Source organism: Amblyomma maculatum, chromosome 2, assembly GCF_055883805.1.
Source record: "Amblyomma maculatum isolate TAMU_Amacu chromosome 2, ASM5588380v1, whole genome shotgun sequence".
Taxonomy (NCBI): Eukaryota; Metazoa; Arthropoda; class Arachnida; order Ixodida; family Ixodidae; genus Amblyomma; species Amblyomma maculatum.
The window spans coordinates 130582365-130600269 of NC_139345.1; the positions used below are offsets into that span (position 1 = coordinate 130582365).

At 50.5% G+C, this 17905-nt stretch overlaps 1 pseudogene; it reads right to left on the reverse strand.

Annotated features, from left to right (window-relative positions):
* LOC146199883 (uncharacterized) overlaps positions 1-14930 on the reverse strand; it is a 189085-nt pseudogene extending 174155 nt beyond the window's left edge.
* Positions 14931-17905: the final 2975 nt, after the last annotated feature.

Consider the following 17905-nt stretch of genomic DNA (forward strand, 5'->3'; position numbering starts at 1 on the left):
TCTTCCGTCACAGTCGTGTTTCCCCTTGATCTTGCGAAGGCTCCATCTCACCTGCTATGCGCCACCTGCTATGCTCTGCATCCTGGCGTCTCCACTAGGCGAGACGCTCTTCTCTTTGTTCAGGCGTCTCTGCTGCTCGCGTGGTCTTTCGGTATTCATTCTTTCTCCTGCTTTTCGATGGAGGCGAAAATCTAGACGCCCGTGTGCTGTGCGATGTCAGTGAACGTTGAATAACCCCAGGTGGTCTAAATTTCTGGAGTCTTCCCCTACGGCGTCCCTCATAGCCTGAGTTGCTTTGGGACGTTAAACTCCGCAAACCAAACCATCTTCTGAATGGCCAATTTCCAGGCAACAAATACTGGACACGAGGAATTAAGCCTCTCCCCATCGATACCGCCGCTGAGCAGCTGGCCGACTCTCCTCGATGCGAAACGACTGCGCTATGGTTTGATTGTTGTTTGTTGCGACTGTAGGAAGAAGAATATGGAATGCACGAACCTGCTACTGGCTCTGTAGTTGGTGTTGGTAAGAACATTTATTTGCTATACAAGGGCCAGGAGGTATGTTTGCATCAGCTCATGAATGAAAAACTATTTAGCAAAAGGGAATTCTCCCGCTGTGGTGGGACCCTCAGTCCAGGGTCCCAGTGGCCATTGCCGTCTTGCGCGCTCTGTCGATAAGTTTGAGCTTGTCATCAGGCGTCGAGTAGGGCAGCGCAACCTCCCACTGCTCCGGTGTTGGTATGGCGTTTATTGGCACCCAGTCCTTACAAGCACTAGGCGGAGGTCCCGAGTTTGGAACCCCAATGGCGGTTGCCCCCGCCCGGGCGCGCCCGACTAAGGCTTGTTGGCCTGTAAGTTGTGACAGCCGAATAGGATCGCCTCCCTGTCCTCCCGGGTTGGGTGGGGGAGGGGGGAATAGCAGGGTTGGAGGAGCAGGCCCATAGCATGCGATAGACATCAGAAGACACCGCTCCACAGTGTGGGCAGCTGCCACTAATGGAGGGGTCAAACTGTTTTAGGGCTACCGGGAACAGCAATGTATTGGTGATAAGCTGGACAAGAAGACACTCATCCGCCTTTTTGATCCCCTTACAAGGGGAGGGGTAAAGGCGATGAAAATTTCGACAGTACGTCATAATATATTTGAAGGTGTAGACCGGATTGAAATTGGGTTCCTGACCGGGTGGGGGGGGGGGGAGAACACAGCCCGGTGAGAAAGCGCACGGGCGGCTGCGTCTGCTGCCTCGTTTCCTACAAAACCCTGATGAGCAGTGGTTGATTGATTGATTGGTTCACAGGAAAGGAATGGCGCAGTATCTGTCACACTTGTAGCTGTGGTCACCTGAACCGCGCCGTAGGGGAAGGGAGGAAGGTGGGAGAGAAAGTGGATAGAGAGAAAGACGAGCCGTAGTGGAGGGCTACGGAGTAATTTGGACCACCTGGGGATCTTTAACGTGCGCTGACATCGCACAGCACACGGACGCCTCTTCGTTTCGCCTCCATCGAAACGCAGCCGCCAAGGTCGGGATCGAACCCGGGTACTCCGGCACAGTAGTCGGGCGTCTTACCACTGCACCACCCCGGCGGGGCGATGAGCAGTGGCCCATATATGGTAACGGTGTGCAGGGTACGTATCCCGTATTCAATTTAGGTAGATTCGATAGACTAGCCTCCACTGCCTCATGCGGACAGAAGAGAAACAGAGGTAAAAAAGAGGCAGAGAAAGACGCGTGTCGCAAGAGTCGTCGACCACCACCGAAACGGTAGCGGGTGCAATGACGGCCTGCAACAGATAGAAATTCGGAGGCAGGCTACCCCCGCCTGCCCCGCCGGGATGGTGCAGTGGTTATACGCCCGACTACTGTGCCGGAGTTCCCGGGTTCGAACCCGACCACGGCGGCTGCATCTCGAAGGAGGCGAAACGAAGTGGCGTCTGTGTGCTGTGCGATGTCAGCACGTTTAAGATCCCCAGGAGGTCGAAATTACTCCGTAGCCCTCCACTACGGCTCTCCTTTATCTTTCCCCTTTCACTTCCACCTTCATCGCTCCCCTTATCGCGCGGGTCAGGTGTCCACAGAGCAAGTGTGACAGATAATGCGCCTTTCTCTCCCCTGAACCAATTATTATTATTGTCTTTTAGCCCCCGCCGCAAGCGGCTGTTACCTACAGGCCGTAGGCCCAGGAGCAGCCACCTTCCTGCGCTGCGGCCGTCGCGTTTTACATCCGTTCATACACGGAGTAGTGAATGCGCAGTTATGCGCATAGCTGTACGTGGCATTTGCGTGAAGGCACGCGCGGCAGTGGCTATTGCACCCGGCAGAGAAGCTCTGATCTCACGCCCCTCGCACCTGCTCCTCTGCTCCGCCGCGCAGTCCACACCTTTCAGAGTGGTTCCACAGCGAAATGGTTTATTGGAGACGAATGTAGCCCTCGCTACAATAACAATCTACGTGATTGACTCAGCCTGGTATCTTGTTAGCAGAAGAAAGCTCGTCGCATGATTTTCTGTGCCTAGACGTATTTCAAGATAGCACCTTAAACCATATTCAACCAATTTGCTTTTCCCCCTACCCATTTCATGCCACATCGACTCTGGAAGAATGTACTTTCGTTAGTTGGTTCACAGGACGGGAAAGGAGCAGTATCTGTCACACTTGCTCCGTGGACACCTGAACCGCACCGTAAGTTTAACTGATTTATTTATAGGAAGGGAAAGGCGCGGTAACTGTCTCACTTGTTTTCTGTGGACACCGCAACCGCGCCGTAAGGGAAGGGAGGAAGGTGAGAGTGAAAGTGGAAAGAGAGAAAGAGGAGCCGTAGTGAAGGGCTACGGAGTAACTTCGACCACCTGGGGATCTTTAGCGTGCGCTGACATCGCACAGCACACGGACGCCTCTTCGTTTCGCCTCCATCGAAACGCAGCCGCCGAGGTCGGGTTCGAACCCGGGTACTCCGGCACAGTAGTCGGCCGTCTTACCACTGCACCACCCCGGCGGGGCGGAAGATGGGAGCGAAAGTGCAATGAGAGAAAGGGGAGCCGTAGTGGAGGGCTAAGGAGTAATTTCGACCACCTGGGGATATTTAACGTGCGCTGACATCGCACAGCACACGGACGCCACTTCGTTTCGCCTCCATCGAAACGCAGCCGCCGAGGTCGGGTTCGAACACGGGAACTCCGGCACAGTAGTCGGGCGTCTTACCACTGCGCCACCCCGGCTGGGCTGGAAGAATGTACTTTACCCACGCGGTGCAATCTGCGTTGCCACGTTCGCTGGCACAGAAGAAAATGTCCAAAGCTAATATAGGCATTCACTGGACAAAAACGCTCCTTTCTGCGGTGTGTGCAATAAAACTTCGTGAAATTAGCTCAAGGCAGCGTATATGTAAAGTGCACGATAGATATTTACGTCTAATTAAAATGTTAGAGTAGAGTTCATTTCTTCACCTTTGAACTAAGTCGCGTCTAATAGCGCAACGTTCATCGTAATTTTCGAAGCTTTGCGGTTTTCTCAGCGATGGGTGTGCTTGCTAGGAGCGTTAGGAAGCGCGCTTTGTTTGGCACATTTTCTACTCATGTCTGTACCTTCAGGTACATCGCCATTCAAAATTGTATATACCATCATCACGAACTGCCCGAATTTTATTTTGTATGTCACTACTTATCTGTGATGTATTTGTTCATTAAGATGTATTTTATGTACGCTTTCCTTTGTTGTTAATCATGTGCAATTCCTGTTTTGATCATTTGTCGCCACTCATGTGAATGTCTAATGTGAATGTTTTATGTCTAATAAAACGTTTTCTTAACAGGAAGTGCACATGCAAGACGGGACAACGTCCATGAGCCTGCAGATATCGAACCGGAGGCGTGGCGCTCGATTACGCTACTTAAAGGAGTATAGACACGTACATTTTCTGTTCCGGTATTTTTGCTTTAATCTATCCACAGTGGTCCGAAACAAAGGGACTGCGACCCAAAAAGCCCCAGCACAGATCAATTAATTTGTTATCAGTGCATTTATCAGGGCCAGTTTCGGTTTCGATCTCTCCGGACACGAGCGCGCGATGACGTCAAACATACGAGAACGCCACACGAGCGCCCCCTACTGGCAAGGTTGGTGATCGCGTAAACACAAAATCTGATGACGCATTCTGGTCGTGTTTTTCGTCTGCTTGCTGTCGCACGTGCACGAAAATATATCGTCGTCGAGCAGCGCTTCAGCGTAGCATAATTAGTACTGCGACGTTGTTTCGCCCAATAGCGTGGATGTTGCTAACATTGCCGGGCACTTTAATCCCGACCCGCTCGCCTGCGACTCAAGCGACGAAGCAGGAATCAGCAGCAGCCACGAAAGCTTGGTCGGTTGACGCGCAGGAAATGTCGACTGGTAGGAATGTTGAACAAAGGAACCGTAAAGATGCTGCTTTGTCAGTCCGGTTGGCCAACGCTGTGAGCCAAGCTGTTCTAAAAAATATTTTAGTAATGACGCGATCAGCCACCGTAGCCCGTAAGCTCTCCCAATGGCTCCCGTGCTCACGCCTGTTCACGCGCTGATTGGTCCCGACGCGTCAGGCCTGCGTGCCGCCGTTCAAGCATGTGGCGCCATCTGGCGCAGTCAAGGCAATCTGGGTGCGTAAAGCCATGGCCGCCGCGATCGGCCTGCCTCAGCATCCGCTATCGGTAATCTAGCTATCGCAGATCGCTGTTCATTCGCTTACATAGCTATTTGTACAAAGGACTATCAGTCACGATTAAATTGCGAGGATTATTCGGCCAATACGGAGGTCCTGTAGAAATATTTACAGTGATACAAGCGAACTTTTTTTTTTCCGACAGCTGCTGCCCGGTGCGACGCACCTGATGTCAGTCAGCTAGCTCCGCTGCTGAAGGCGTCGCGCAAAGCAAGAAATTATTTTAAGAGATGGGCTTGCCAGTAAAGCGGCGCTAAACTCCGAAGTTTTTTACAGCGTTAGCTCGTTCCGAAGCGCCTTTCGTTGGCGCTTCGATGTGAAACCAGCTAGGGCTAGCGACGTCTGGGGTAGGCGGGGAGCGGCGCAGTATGTTGCCGGCGCGCCATCGACAGGCACCGTTGCCGTAAGCCCTACACTTGTGCAGGCATGCTGTTGGGGCCTGAGTTTAGCAGGCAGTCTCCTTACGTACACTGGTGAGGTAATTGTAACATGCACCAACGAAGAAGCCATCGAGTAAAGCGAGCAGAAGCGGAGTTCTTTCTCAGGCACGGCCGGAAGCGGCGGCGGCGCTGTTCGAATCCGGCCATGTGTCGTCGCTGCTCTCTGCTTTGCCGACTCCACGTCAGAGTTGTTTGATGACGTCATGTTGTTTACCTATGTACACGTTTTCGTCACAGAGATGTCGATGCCAATGGGTTTTGAAAAACGGAGTACTTGCCTGGCTTGTTTTTAAAATCAAATTAAAATATCTTCGCGGAAACGTGCGAGGTTGGGATTGCTTGGGGAGCATCTCTGTATAACCAGGAAAGCAATCGTATTCCTTCCGACGCTTCAAAAAATGGTGTCTATACTCCTTTAACACAGATTACAAGTTGGTCGCCTCCCTTTTGGTCAAACCCTTGCGCCCCGTCCTACCATTTCTTGTCAGCGACTATCAATCATGTGCAGTTCAGGTTCGTTCTGTCTTTGCGTCACTCACGCCGACACGAGACGTGTTCGCTTATGCAAAAAAGAAGGTAGTAGACGGTGTCTTTCTCTTCTTAGATCAATCGAAGGCATTTGACGGAATAGAGCACGGCTACTTGTTTGCTGCCCTCCGCTGCTTCGGTCTGCCTCCAGTATTTATCTACAGGTACGAGTTTTGTACAGCAACCTAAGTAGTGCACTTGTTCTGAACGGGTCTTTAGCCCCTCCTTTCGCCGTAACAAGGGGAGTTCGCCAGGGTCGCCCCTTGTCGCCTACACGTTTTGTCCTGTCATCGGATCCGCTGTTAAGGAGAGTTGCCTGTGATCGACACATCCGGGGCTTTCCGATGGCGGGGCAGGAAACGGTCGTGGTGTCAGCTTACGCGGACGATCTGTCCCTTTTCTTACGCGATGGCCGCAGCTTCGGCGCCTTTCTTGGTGTTTTTGACACATATTCCAATTTGTCTGGAGCGCAGTTGAACGCCAGTAAAAGCCGCGCGCTGCGATTTGGCTCTTTCTCGGACCCTCTCCCAGTTTGTGTTCCATTTGTCGACGCGGTCCGTGTGCTGGGCGTCCTTTATGCGAAGCATACTAGCCGCACAACGGAGCTCTTCCTTGCTGCGCCGCGCGCGGCCGCGTAGCTACCACTTGACCTACATCGGCGCACCACTTGATATGACATCACAACAGCTGTGAAAGCTGGGGCTCAACTCGTGCGCTCGCATGCGGACGCGCAGCCTCCGCCGGCGGCCTAATTCCCGCTCCTACCGCTAGGAGATACTGACGTCACGCAATTGTATAAAAGGCGACGCACTCGTTGAGTCACTTGAGCAGCGAGATGTCAGCCAGGGAGAGGGCGGCTCGCCAGACCAAGGCGGATGTAGAGCTCCGGGCCACCATGAAGTAATTGCAAAGATACGGAAAGAGGTCTGGTTCTGCCTGCAGCGGGAACGTCGCATCCTTGGCGAGCAGAGGTTCTCGAAGGTTTGGTGCGGGCCGTCTGTGATTTTCTCGGTTAAGGGTGGAACACTCTCTGTGTCACTATGATTTTATCACAGGGATTGGTTGTCCTTAGTGACACTCGTGCTGTCATGAAGGTCCGCCTCGTTGGCTCGATGCCACGATGGCGCTGCAAGCCGTCTTTGCGTCTGATGACACTCACTCCTGTGAGGGCATCACGCGGCGGCCCCCTTGTCCGGGTAGGACCCTCACCTCGAACTAAAAAACTCTCCCAGACCCCACTTGGCCCTGGGGGGGACTTTGCCGGAGGTGTTGAATGGATGATGATGGGCTGATGAGTTATGTGTGACTCTGGGGCACGGTACCTCCGGGTGTCAATCCCCCTCCCTATCTGACGACGGCAAAATGGTGGCGAAGGCTGGGCCCAAAAACGGTCTAGCGCGACGGCAGCACTGCCACTTTGGGGGGGGGCCGAAACACTTCGATAATGAAATTCAAATGCACAAATAAAAACGCTATAAAACAATGTAAAGAAATAAATATTTTAATGCCACGTTTTATAAAATAGGTAAACTATTTCAGCAAAACATTACGCCGCATTTTTAATTTTTTGCAACGTTCTCGTTACGCCCCCTGTTGATGAGTGTGCGGTGCATTTGCAGCTTGACTTTGCAGGCCATGTTTCGGCACCCGGCCACAGTGGGCGCGGGAGCTCACGAAGCGGTTTCTTATCGCCAGCTGTCTGCAATAGCGCGCCTGTTAAAGCTTATAAATTTAGCTCGCCGGTCTCGAAATGCCCCTTTTGCGAAGTTTTCGTCGTCCTTAGGCGTCGCTTCTCTGTCACCGTTTTTAAAATTTGTACCCTGCCGCACCGCTGTGGCGGTTTTCTCGTTTTTGTCGTTTCCTTCGACGTGCGGCCAGTGCGAAGACTTTTTCCGTCTTAGCACGCTTCGCGCTGTTCTTTTCAAGCGCTTAGCGCTTTATTTCAAGATGAGCTTGCGGCGTGTGAAGAAACGATGCGCCGTGGCACATTGCGACAGCATGGACAGTACCGTCGGTGTCAAGCTACACCGCTTCCCGCTGGACTTTCACAGGTGAGCTTTTGTCAGTATCGTCTGCTACAAGGCGTCTGCTCTAGGTATGCTCCGAATGCTTTCGTTTGGCTTTTCGCTTCTGTTTCTGTAACCAGTTCGTGCGCACGTGGCTTCATTTTTTCGGGGATATTTATGTACTACACTACAGGGCACACACTTTAAGTGCTAAGCTGTGCGAAAGAGGCCCACCATTTGTCTGATTTATGGTGAATTTCATGCAGCCGGCTATCACCAGCGTTAACTTGATACCGGGCTCTCAGGAGCAACCACGCGCATGCCACTGACCGGAAGGCCAATTTAAAATCAATTGTGCTGCCTGACAAGTCTGAGCACAACACTGTTTAGTTTTCCAAAACCGCGAGGCCAATTTGATCCTCGCAACTGGTAGTATCGAAATTCAGCCACGTGTATATGCGCGGCTTTGAGGGTGCTTTAACTGAATTCACTCAGCAGGAGTTACTGCCTGTCTTGTTATTGCTATTCTGCATGTGCATGACCGTTAGGGTAACTTTAAACGCACTTCATTCTCGTCAATCTTAACCACAGAAAAGTATAGCTACCCGCATGGCATGAGGACGAGCGTACGTAACCGCACTCTTGGGCGCTGAGAGCTTGGGGCGAGTATTTACTACCATAGTTCAGGTATAATGGAAGTATATTGTACTGCAGTTAGCATTGACAGGAATAATGACGCATTGGCGTTTGGAGTATGCAGTATTCCTTACGGCGCAATTTTGAATACCGTGCACGTTGCATCACGTCCAGGTGCCGAGCGTGGGTGCAGTTCTGCCACAACGTCAGCCTGGAGAAGACACCATGGTAGCTGCGAGACTTGCGGGTTTGTTCCAAGCACTTCGAACCGTCTGCGTATCTGTCGTCAAAAAGGCTGCGACCCGTGTTGATGCGCCTACTTATGTCATGTCATGTTTGCCTCAATTGAAGCTGTCTTAGCACTGTCTTCTGTGCTTTTCAATTTCCTACCTGACAACGTTCGTGAAACTGCAGGGCTTTTTTCTATCCGCACTGTGACCATTGAGATGGATAGCCAGCTTAAAGAAACTACTGCTTCAGCTGCCTGTGACGCGTATTTTTTGTTGGTGTACTTTATCACTGTATGTGTTTGGTGGCTGTAATAAACCATGAACATGAAAACCATACTTGCCGTACACTGTATTGCAAACTGTGCACTTGTGCCTGTGCTTTGTGCATCATACCTTGTACTCAAAAGTACTAGCACCAAATACCACCAAGGTTTCCACTACGAATCATGCATGATTGCATGCTTAGCCAGCCAAGGTAAGCCAGCGTCTGAAAGTGTTGCTGCCTTTCTATGCTGCCTTCTTTGCCAGTCACTTTCATTGGGTTCCGAATTGCACATTAACAAGGCCATAACTAGCAGGAACTCGAGCACATTTTACTGGCAAAGGTTGGTGCGCACTGAAAGGCAACCTTCATGATATACCGGCTTGAAAATGCGGGTTCTATAAAAAGATCACTTTAAAATTCGCGCTAAAAATTACGCATGTTGACGTCATTTAACGTCACTCATACGTAGTTGCCCCCCAATATGGCGGTGCCCATGAGCCGCCATTTTTTGGACCAATGGGCGTCTATGGAGCCTTCGCTACCATTGTATATCTACCTTGGTCAGACCGCAAAGCGCAAGTTGCGAACAGCCACGGAAACGGGAGAAGATTGAGAAGTACGGCTTGCCAAGCGACGTGCACAGTATGCAGCTAGACGGCAGCGTTCGACAACTGATGCCGAGGTGAAGAATGAAGCTTCGAGTACTTCTACTCGGTTCGAGCTGCGAAATGCTACCAAACGGAAAATGCGTGCTGAAGACTGATCATCATAGTGTATTTATTGGTTTGAGAAAAATAAAGAAAGAAGCAGAGTAACACATGAGTTGTTCTTGTCTATGAAATGGCTAACCAGCTATAGCCAGGTAATGTCTCGTCTATGAATGGCTAACCAGGTATAGCCAGGTAATGTTTAATTTTTTAGGCTAGTATGCTTCGCATCCTAGGCTTAACCATGGTGGTAACAACTTTTATTGCCACGAAATGAAAGGAATTATTTCGGGCTGGGGCGAGTCTAGGGTGGCCTCCAGTCGGGAGCGACCTCTTGAGCTCGCGTGACGAGGGCCAGTTGCGTAGTTTTCCTTGGGCTGGCCAACAGCTTGTCCCATTCCTCCGCTGAGGGAGCTGGCAAGAGTGTCTTTGGAGGGGGATTGCTGGCGCATTCCCACAGTATATGGTCTTGAGTGGCCTGCGTCCCGTCACCGCAGTGCCGGCATGCAGGGTTGAATTCTCCGTTTGTAATTAACGATAGTCGGTAGGGGCTAAGAATGGCCTTTGTTTGTAGGCGTCTGAGTGTCGTGGCTTGCGCCCGGTCGAGGTCGGGGTGAGGGGCGGGGTACGTGCATCTTAGCTCGCGATAAAAGTTTGTTACCTCCGCGTATGTGCGCGGTGCCTCCACAGGCGCGTCCGTTCCCGATAGATCTCCCGTCTCCCGGTTGGTTAAGCCTCGGGCTAGACGGTCGACCCCTTCGTTTCCGGAGTTACCCGCGTGAGCCGGAACCCATACGAGATTGATGTTGTGATTGAGAGATCGGTTGCGCAGAATTCGCGCCGCGAGTGCGCTTACAGAATTTTTGGCGAAATTTTGAACGGCGCTTTTTGAGTCGCTTAGAATAGTTTTGGTGTGGGGATCCGCGATGGCCAGTGCGATAGCTACTTCCTCTGCCTGGCATATGGAGCTAGCATGAAATGTTATAGCGTTAATGAAGGTTGACTTTGGAGTGGCCATACATGCCACGTATGCTCCGTTTTTGATGTGCTGAGCTGCATCCACGTACACTGCTTGTGGATCGTCCTCGTACTGTTTCTCAAGGGTCTGTGCCCTTGTCTTCCTGCGGGCATCATGTCTACCTGGTAGCATGTTTTTGGCTATTGGTTTAACAACTAGTCTACTAGTTATGTCAGCCGATAAATGGGATGTTGCGCACACCTCCTCAGTGGGGTGGATGTGGAGCTTGTCGAGAATTACGCGTCCCGCAAGGCTGCGTGACAGGCGGGTCACTTGTGCTGTCTTATGGGCTTCAATTAGTTCAGATAGTGTGTTAAAAATTCCTAACTGCAGTAGTCGATCTGAGTTAGCGTATACTGGTAAGCTAAGGGCCGCTTTGTATGCTGTTCTAATTATGCTATTAAGTGCATGTTCGTCCCTACGACGCAGATGATAGTACGGGCAAGCGTACATGATTCTGCTTATCATAAAGGCTTGGATAATCCTGCACAGGTCGGCTTCTCTCATACCCCTGCGACGTGTGGCAATGCGTCTCACCAGCCCACCTATCTGGTGCGCCGTGACGCGTAGCCGGCGTATAGCTTCTGTGTTCTGCGTATTATTCTGAATCAACATTCCGAGAACTCTGATCGTGGCTACCGGGGGTATCGGATGGTTGTCAATGTGTAACTGGATAGGTTCTCGAGAATCTGGCTTTACCTGTGAAGCTTGTTTGTTCCTTATAACTAAAAGTTCTGATTTAGCCGGTGAACAGGTAAGGCCGTTTTCCTGCACATAAGACTGTACCGTGTCGATAGCTCGTTGTAATGAATCTGTAATATCTCCATCGGAGCCAGAATTGGTCCATATGGTGATGTCGTCGGCGTATATGGAATGATGTATGTGTGGGATATCATCTAACAGACGCGGGAGGCCGCTCATAACGATGTTGAAGAGAAAAGGTGAAAGTACGGCGCCTTGCGGTGTTCCTCTCGTCCCTAGTGTAATTTTGTCGCTAACTTTGTCAACGAAATGGAGCGTAGCCGTACGCGCATTCAGAAAGGCAGCGATGTAGTCGTATGTCCGTTTGCCTACGTGTAACTGTGAGAGGTGATTGAGGATGGAAGCGTGTGACACATTGTCGAAGGCCTTACTCACATCGAGTCCCAGGATGGTTCGCGTGGCTCTTATGCGATTTGTATCTAGAATGTCTTGTTGAATTTGCCACATAATGTCCTGAGTCGAAAGACCTGCTCGAAACCCAATCATGGACGGGGGAAACGTGCCTTCCGCATCGGTGTGCATAAGGAGCCTGTTTAAGACAACGTGTTCCATTACCTTCCCGAGACATGACGTTAGCGAGATTGGGCGGAGGTTCCCCATCTCGAGTCTTTTGCCCGGTTTAGGTATGAAAATAATTTTAGCGTGCTTCCATTCCTCAGGGACGCTGCCCTCTGTCCAGTACCTGTTGAAGAGGTCCGTAAGAGCCTCTACTGACTGGTCTTCTAAATTGCGCAACATCTTATTGGTGATGCAATCTTCCCCCGGTGCCGAGGTGGTGTTAATTTTGTTAAGAGCAGCCCTAATCTCTGCTACGGTAAAGACGCTATCCATGCGAGGATTATCCAATCCTGAGTACCCATCTGGCGTGGGTATATCCTGGGAGGTGTTAATGTATTTATCTTTTAAAGTGGTCATGAGCTCTTCGTCGGTGCCTTGGAAAGATTGCGAGATCCTATGTAGGTTCTTGTGGGAATCTGCCTTAGTTCTCGTAGGGTCCAGTAAATGTCTAAGTAAAAACCACGTGTTCTTGTTGCCCAGTTGCCCATTAAGGCGGTCGCAAGTCTGATGCCACTGTTCTCGGCTAAGTTCCCACGAGTAAGCCTCGATTTCCTTTTCAAGCCGGGTTAGCCGAATTCCATAAGCTAAGCCAGACCATTTTTTTTTTTTCAAGCGAGCGGTGTATCACCGCAGACGCGGCAGGATGTGGTAGCGCGTGCCACAAGTGCGATATGTCGGAGACCGCCCACTTTGCACTTTACGTACAGGCAAAAGTCGCGGTCGTAAAGACTGTGTACGCCTACGCGCTCTACGTTTCGCGCGTTGCGGTGATTCCGCGTTGAACAGCAGGTCACCTGACCTCCCTGGCTGGGGTGTTTGCCTGGGATGGCCAGACAGCTCTTATCGCGCGCCGTTTCCTTCACCTACCGCAAAAAAGGGGAGGCATCGGGCTGCCGTGCGACAACAGGGTGGGCCGAGTGCTCGCGTCGAAACTGGTAGCCACACTGCTCAATGATCCGCTGTACCCGGGTCGCTCCCTGTCACGGTACTGGCTGAGCACAGCTCGCCGGGCCTTTACTGCAGACCGGCACCTGGGCCCACAGGCGAAAGGCCTCACAGATTCTACCAAACGGTAGCAAGCTTTAAGACAGCGGTCGATAGCGACCTGCCTGACCTCAATATGTTTGTGGTGCCCGCAATACAAGTCAGCGAGATGGTTGCCTCCTCGCGTCTAAACCGCGATGACCAGCTCCGCAAGGCCGTCAACAAGTGGGTCGGTGGGCGGTGAGCTGAATGCCTTCCGAGGTCCGCGATTTCGAGTGGCGCCGGCGATGGGGCGTGTTACCCACGCGAGAACGCCTCGCCATGTGGCATGTCATGACAAATGACCAATGCCCAAACTGCGGCCGCATGGAAACCATGAGGCACGCGTTCTTTGAATGCCCAGTCGCGCTGGGCATGTGGCGCTTGTTGAGAAGGATGTTCTCTGTGTACGGTGACCCTGGCGCCAGGCCACCACACGGATGTTTTGCGCGGCTAGTAGGCGCCTGTGTATATTTTGTGCTGTAGAAGAGACGTTGCCTTGCTGAAGTCCATAGACAACCAGCCAGGGCCATGTACCCAGCGCTGCAGCGACTGCGTCTTCTATTGTGGAAGTATCTCTCTGATCAACTGGACAGAGATGGAAAGGCGCGGTTTCTGCAGCGCTGGCACACCCGTTTCCTCGTCGTTCGGGACGGGAGGCTTGTTATGCCAGCTTTGCCATACTAACCCCTCACCCCCCCCCCCCCCCACACACACTTTTGTTACGTACCACAAATAATGAGGACGTGTATTCTGTATTCTCATTCCACTTTCACTCCCACCTTCCTCCCTTCCTTTGCGGCGCGGTTGTGGTGTCCACATAAAAACAAGTGAGACAGTTACCGCGCCTTTCCCTTCTTATAAATCAATAATAAATCAATCAGGATTTGTATTGCCATACAAGATTTAATCATCTCTCAAGTTTCTCATTGTAATTCCTTTTGAGCTTGTGTTCTTGTAGGTATTAATGAACACGGAATAACTATAAATATGTGATTGTTGCTAGTATCGCACCTTTCGTTGTCCTCCCATGTATGTACTACAGTGCATATGTGTGTATATACAAGTACCTATGTGTGTGGAAGACAATAAATTTCCTTTACTCACCACCACATATGACGGGTGTGGGCGTGTGCTAGCTTTCGATTGCTTATTTGCAGCTTTGAGGTTGCGCAGCTTGTGCATGCATTTAAGCTCCGGCGGACTCCAGCCTGAGTACTAACTTTTTAAACGGTTGGATGTTTACTTTTTAGACGGCCGCCATGAAATAACAGTGGGAGATTTTAATAGTGTTATAGACTCATACGTAGCTGTTCAAGGTCCTGGTCGAGGGCGAACGACTTGGAACGCATGTAAACTGAAGTGCCTGGTTCAGCATTTTGCGTTGTTGATGCCTACGAACGCAAGCATTGGTCGCGTTTCTGTTGGACATGACGTCATGGTTTATCTGCGGGAGCCTAGACCGCGCATATGTGCCACAGTCCCTTTCCACGTATGTGTCGGCTATGGATGTTTTGACCTTGCCTCAGACGGCCATTCACATTTCTGACCACCGGCCAGTCATGCTCAGCCTCTCCTTTCCTAGCGCTGGCTCATTTCATCCGTGGCGTTTTGTTGTGTGCTTACTACACGATTCGCGTTCGCGTGAGCTTGCCGCGAGCTTTACGCGTCTCGCTTTCTGACAGTGCAGAAAATGAAAGGGACACGCTCAAATCAATTTGGCGCATGCACAGTTCGGTAGAGGGTCGTGCATTACGTTGTCGCATGTCTCAGGAGCTGGCAGGCACGGCTGCAAAGATCCGCATCGCACACACAGCGGTTTGGCATACCCTTCTTATGCGCGCATGGTGCGACGAGCTAAATAGCCGGTATCAGTGCCTTATTGGAGCCTCGTCCCTTTCGGCGGTGGCCTGGCGTGGAAGACATAGTCCATCTGCACATCCTGAGGTGCTTCGATTTGCACGGAGAACTTGCATCCACAGCTCAGCGTTGAGCGGAGCGCTCCACTCTGCGTCCCATAAAATTAGGGATTGCATGCGTTTCTTGACGCACTTCAAAGGCATGGCGTGTCCAGATGCTACGATTGATGTAGGAGCTGTAGAGAACTCCAATGTTAGCTGGGTTGCCGCTGGTCAGCCGGAGAAGCATGCTGTGTTTTGCGCACTTCCCTCTGTAGAAGAGGTAAAGACAGCTATGGAGTCAATGAAATGCGGGTCAGCGCCTGGGCCTGATGGGCTCCTTGTGGAATTTTATTTGGGTTTTAGGGACGTTGTCCAGCACTGACCAATGTCCTTCGACAGTGCTTTGAGCATTTAGATTTTCCGGTCAGTTTTTGAAGAGGGCGAATAATTTTGATCCCAAAACGTGATCCTGGATCATCTCGACCAGAAGAGTGGAGGCCGATCAACCTTCTAAATCTAGACTACAAGGCTCTCACAGCCATCGCGGTTCGGTGCTTGAGGGGTGTGATGGCCTCCCTTATTGGTTGTCATCAGGTTTTCTCTGTTCCTGGCAGGGAAATATAAAGTTTGTCGTATGCCACTCGAGACATTATTGATTACACAGAGAGATGCTATATCTAGTGGCATCTTTGTTTCTTTAGATGAAGAAAAAGCTTTTGACCGGATAGAATATGGCTACATATTCAGTGTTTTGAATGCTTTCCAGTTTTCGTAAAATTTACTATGTTTAATTAAAAGCATGTGTGTTGGCATTCAAAGCACACTGGCAATTGATAGGTGGAAAAGTGCCCCTTTCCATGTGACCCGATGTGCCCGGCAAAGTTGTCTCCTCTCGTCTCTTTTGTTTGCTCCTAGCTTAGAGCCTTATTTGAGGGCAATAATTACAGACCAAAGTATCCGTGACCTCCCTGTCCCAGGGTGTCAGACGCTGCGTGTGACTTCTTACGCGGATGCTATTACACTGTATCTGCGTGATGAAGCGAGTATGCTGCGCTGCCTTCATCTTTTTGACAGATACGGCAAGGTGTCTGGGGCTGCTCTCAATTTTGAAAAAGTAAATACCTTTTAATTGACAGGCCAGACGCGCACCCTAATGGTGCCCTACCAATTATTCCCAGCGACACCATCTGCATGCTTGGCATTATTATGAGGCACGTGGGATAATAGCTTCGGTGTGGACGTCTGTATTAAACGAGGTGCGCAGCAAGGTAACTACAGCCAGTTCTTTTGAGCTACCCATGTTGGAGAAACGCTACCTTGTCTACACTGCTTTCTGCCGGCTAATATGGTACCTCGCACATGTAACGCATCCATCTCTCAGAATTTTGCGTTCCCTTCAGTCTCTTGTAAGTCCATTTTTTTATGCAGGTAGCACGGAACTAGTATGCCGTGCGACACTCGGCCAGCCACGTTCTAAGAGTGGGTTTGCCTTCCCCTCTTTGTCAGTCTGCTGTCGGCTGCTGGCTCTACGCTTTCTTCTTCGTTTGCTGCAGGGTGATGAGTGCCCAGCACGTGTGCATGCCTTCTATTTTTTAGGCACAAATGTGAGGGAGCTTGTCCCTGACATACCACTCAATAGGGGACCTCTGGTTTTCCGGATGCCTGTTTTTTATTTGTGTATGGTGGCATTTCGTCGCCACGTCCGCCATGTTACCCCTGACTTCTTCTCGGCGAACAGAGTAGTGGAGTCCATGGGAACGTTACTACTTCCGCTGGTGCCTGCGGAACGTAGGCGAAGGGCGGATTCCACTTGTTGTTTACCGCTCACAGCCTCGTTTCTGCCAGAGCATTTACGCGAATTTATGTGGCTTTTGGAGTGAGGGGTTTTGCCTACACGAGATCGGCTGCAGCGATGGGGCATTGTACGGAGAGCGCAGTGTCCCAACTCCCCACTTCAAGAATCCAATTGTCACATGGCCGAGCAATGCGTTGTTGCTCGTGTTTTTTGGAGGGAAGTTCATGACGGTTTCAGAAGTCTAGGCAATAATCGATTTCAGATAAATGGTAGATGTCCTCGCGGTCGCTTTGCACGATTGCTGATTGCATCTGGCGCTTTCGCGTTATGACGCAATCGTTGTGAGGCTGTCGCATCGAGCCGGCACCGACGTGCGCTTTTTTTCCCTATCCTGGCGCGTCAACGAAAGGAGATCGTAAGCTTTCAGGCTGAGGAACTTTTCTACCTTGGTAAACGAGAGTTCCTTCGCCCATGGTTTTGCCCTTTTGTTTTATGTGTCGAATGTGTGATGTATTTGTTCGTTAAGATGTATTTTATGTACACTTTCCTTTCTTCCTATTATGTACAATTCCTGTTTTGGTCATTTGTCGCCGCTCTTGTGAATGTCTACAGAAAAATGCTACAGCTATAATGTGGAAACTGACGTATTTGAGGTTGGACCTGCACTGTAAAATACCGACAGTGAGCTCCCGCGCACGCTCCGTCCTAGTCGTATTCTGCCTGATGTGAGAAAATAAGGATTCACCAGAGGTGGCGGTACTACTATTTAGAACGCCGGCCAGAATGTTTTCTTCACTAATATAAGCAGTATCTTGCCCAAGAAAGACGACTTGTGTGGTCTGATAAATGATTGTAACGCTGATATTATTACTCTTGCAGAGACATGGCTGTCTGATAAGGTATTATACAGTGGACTCTTTCTGTGTGAAAATAATTACAACATATTCCGATGCGACAGATCTCAGAGGCATGGCGGCGGTGTTTTACTTGCTGGTAATGAAGAAATCGAGACCTTTTGTGTTACTTTAACAACAAGTTTAGAAATCGTGTGGTGTCGTATAACGGTATGTTTCAGAAAAAGTATTTTTGGTGTGTGATATCGACCGCCGTTTAGCCCAGCCAGTTTCTGTGATGATTTGCATGATTGCCTCAATCAAATCTCTGTTCGTTTTCCGGGTGTGACCGTCTTTCTGTTAGGGGATTTCAACTACCCAGACCTTTAATGGAATCAAGACAAATCAGTCTTGGTTTCGTCATATTCGCATTCTGAAATTTTCCTTCACATATGTTCTGATTCCGGGCTGTCGCAACTTGTTTAACTAACAACACGTGTCACTCCCTC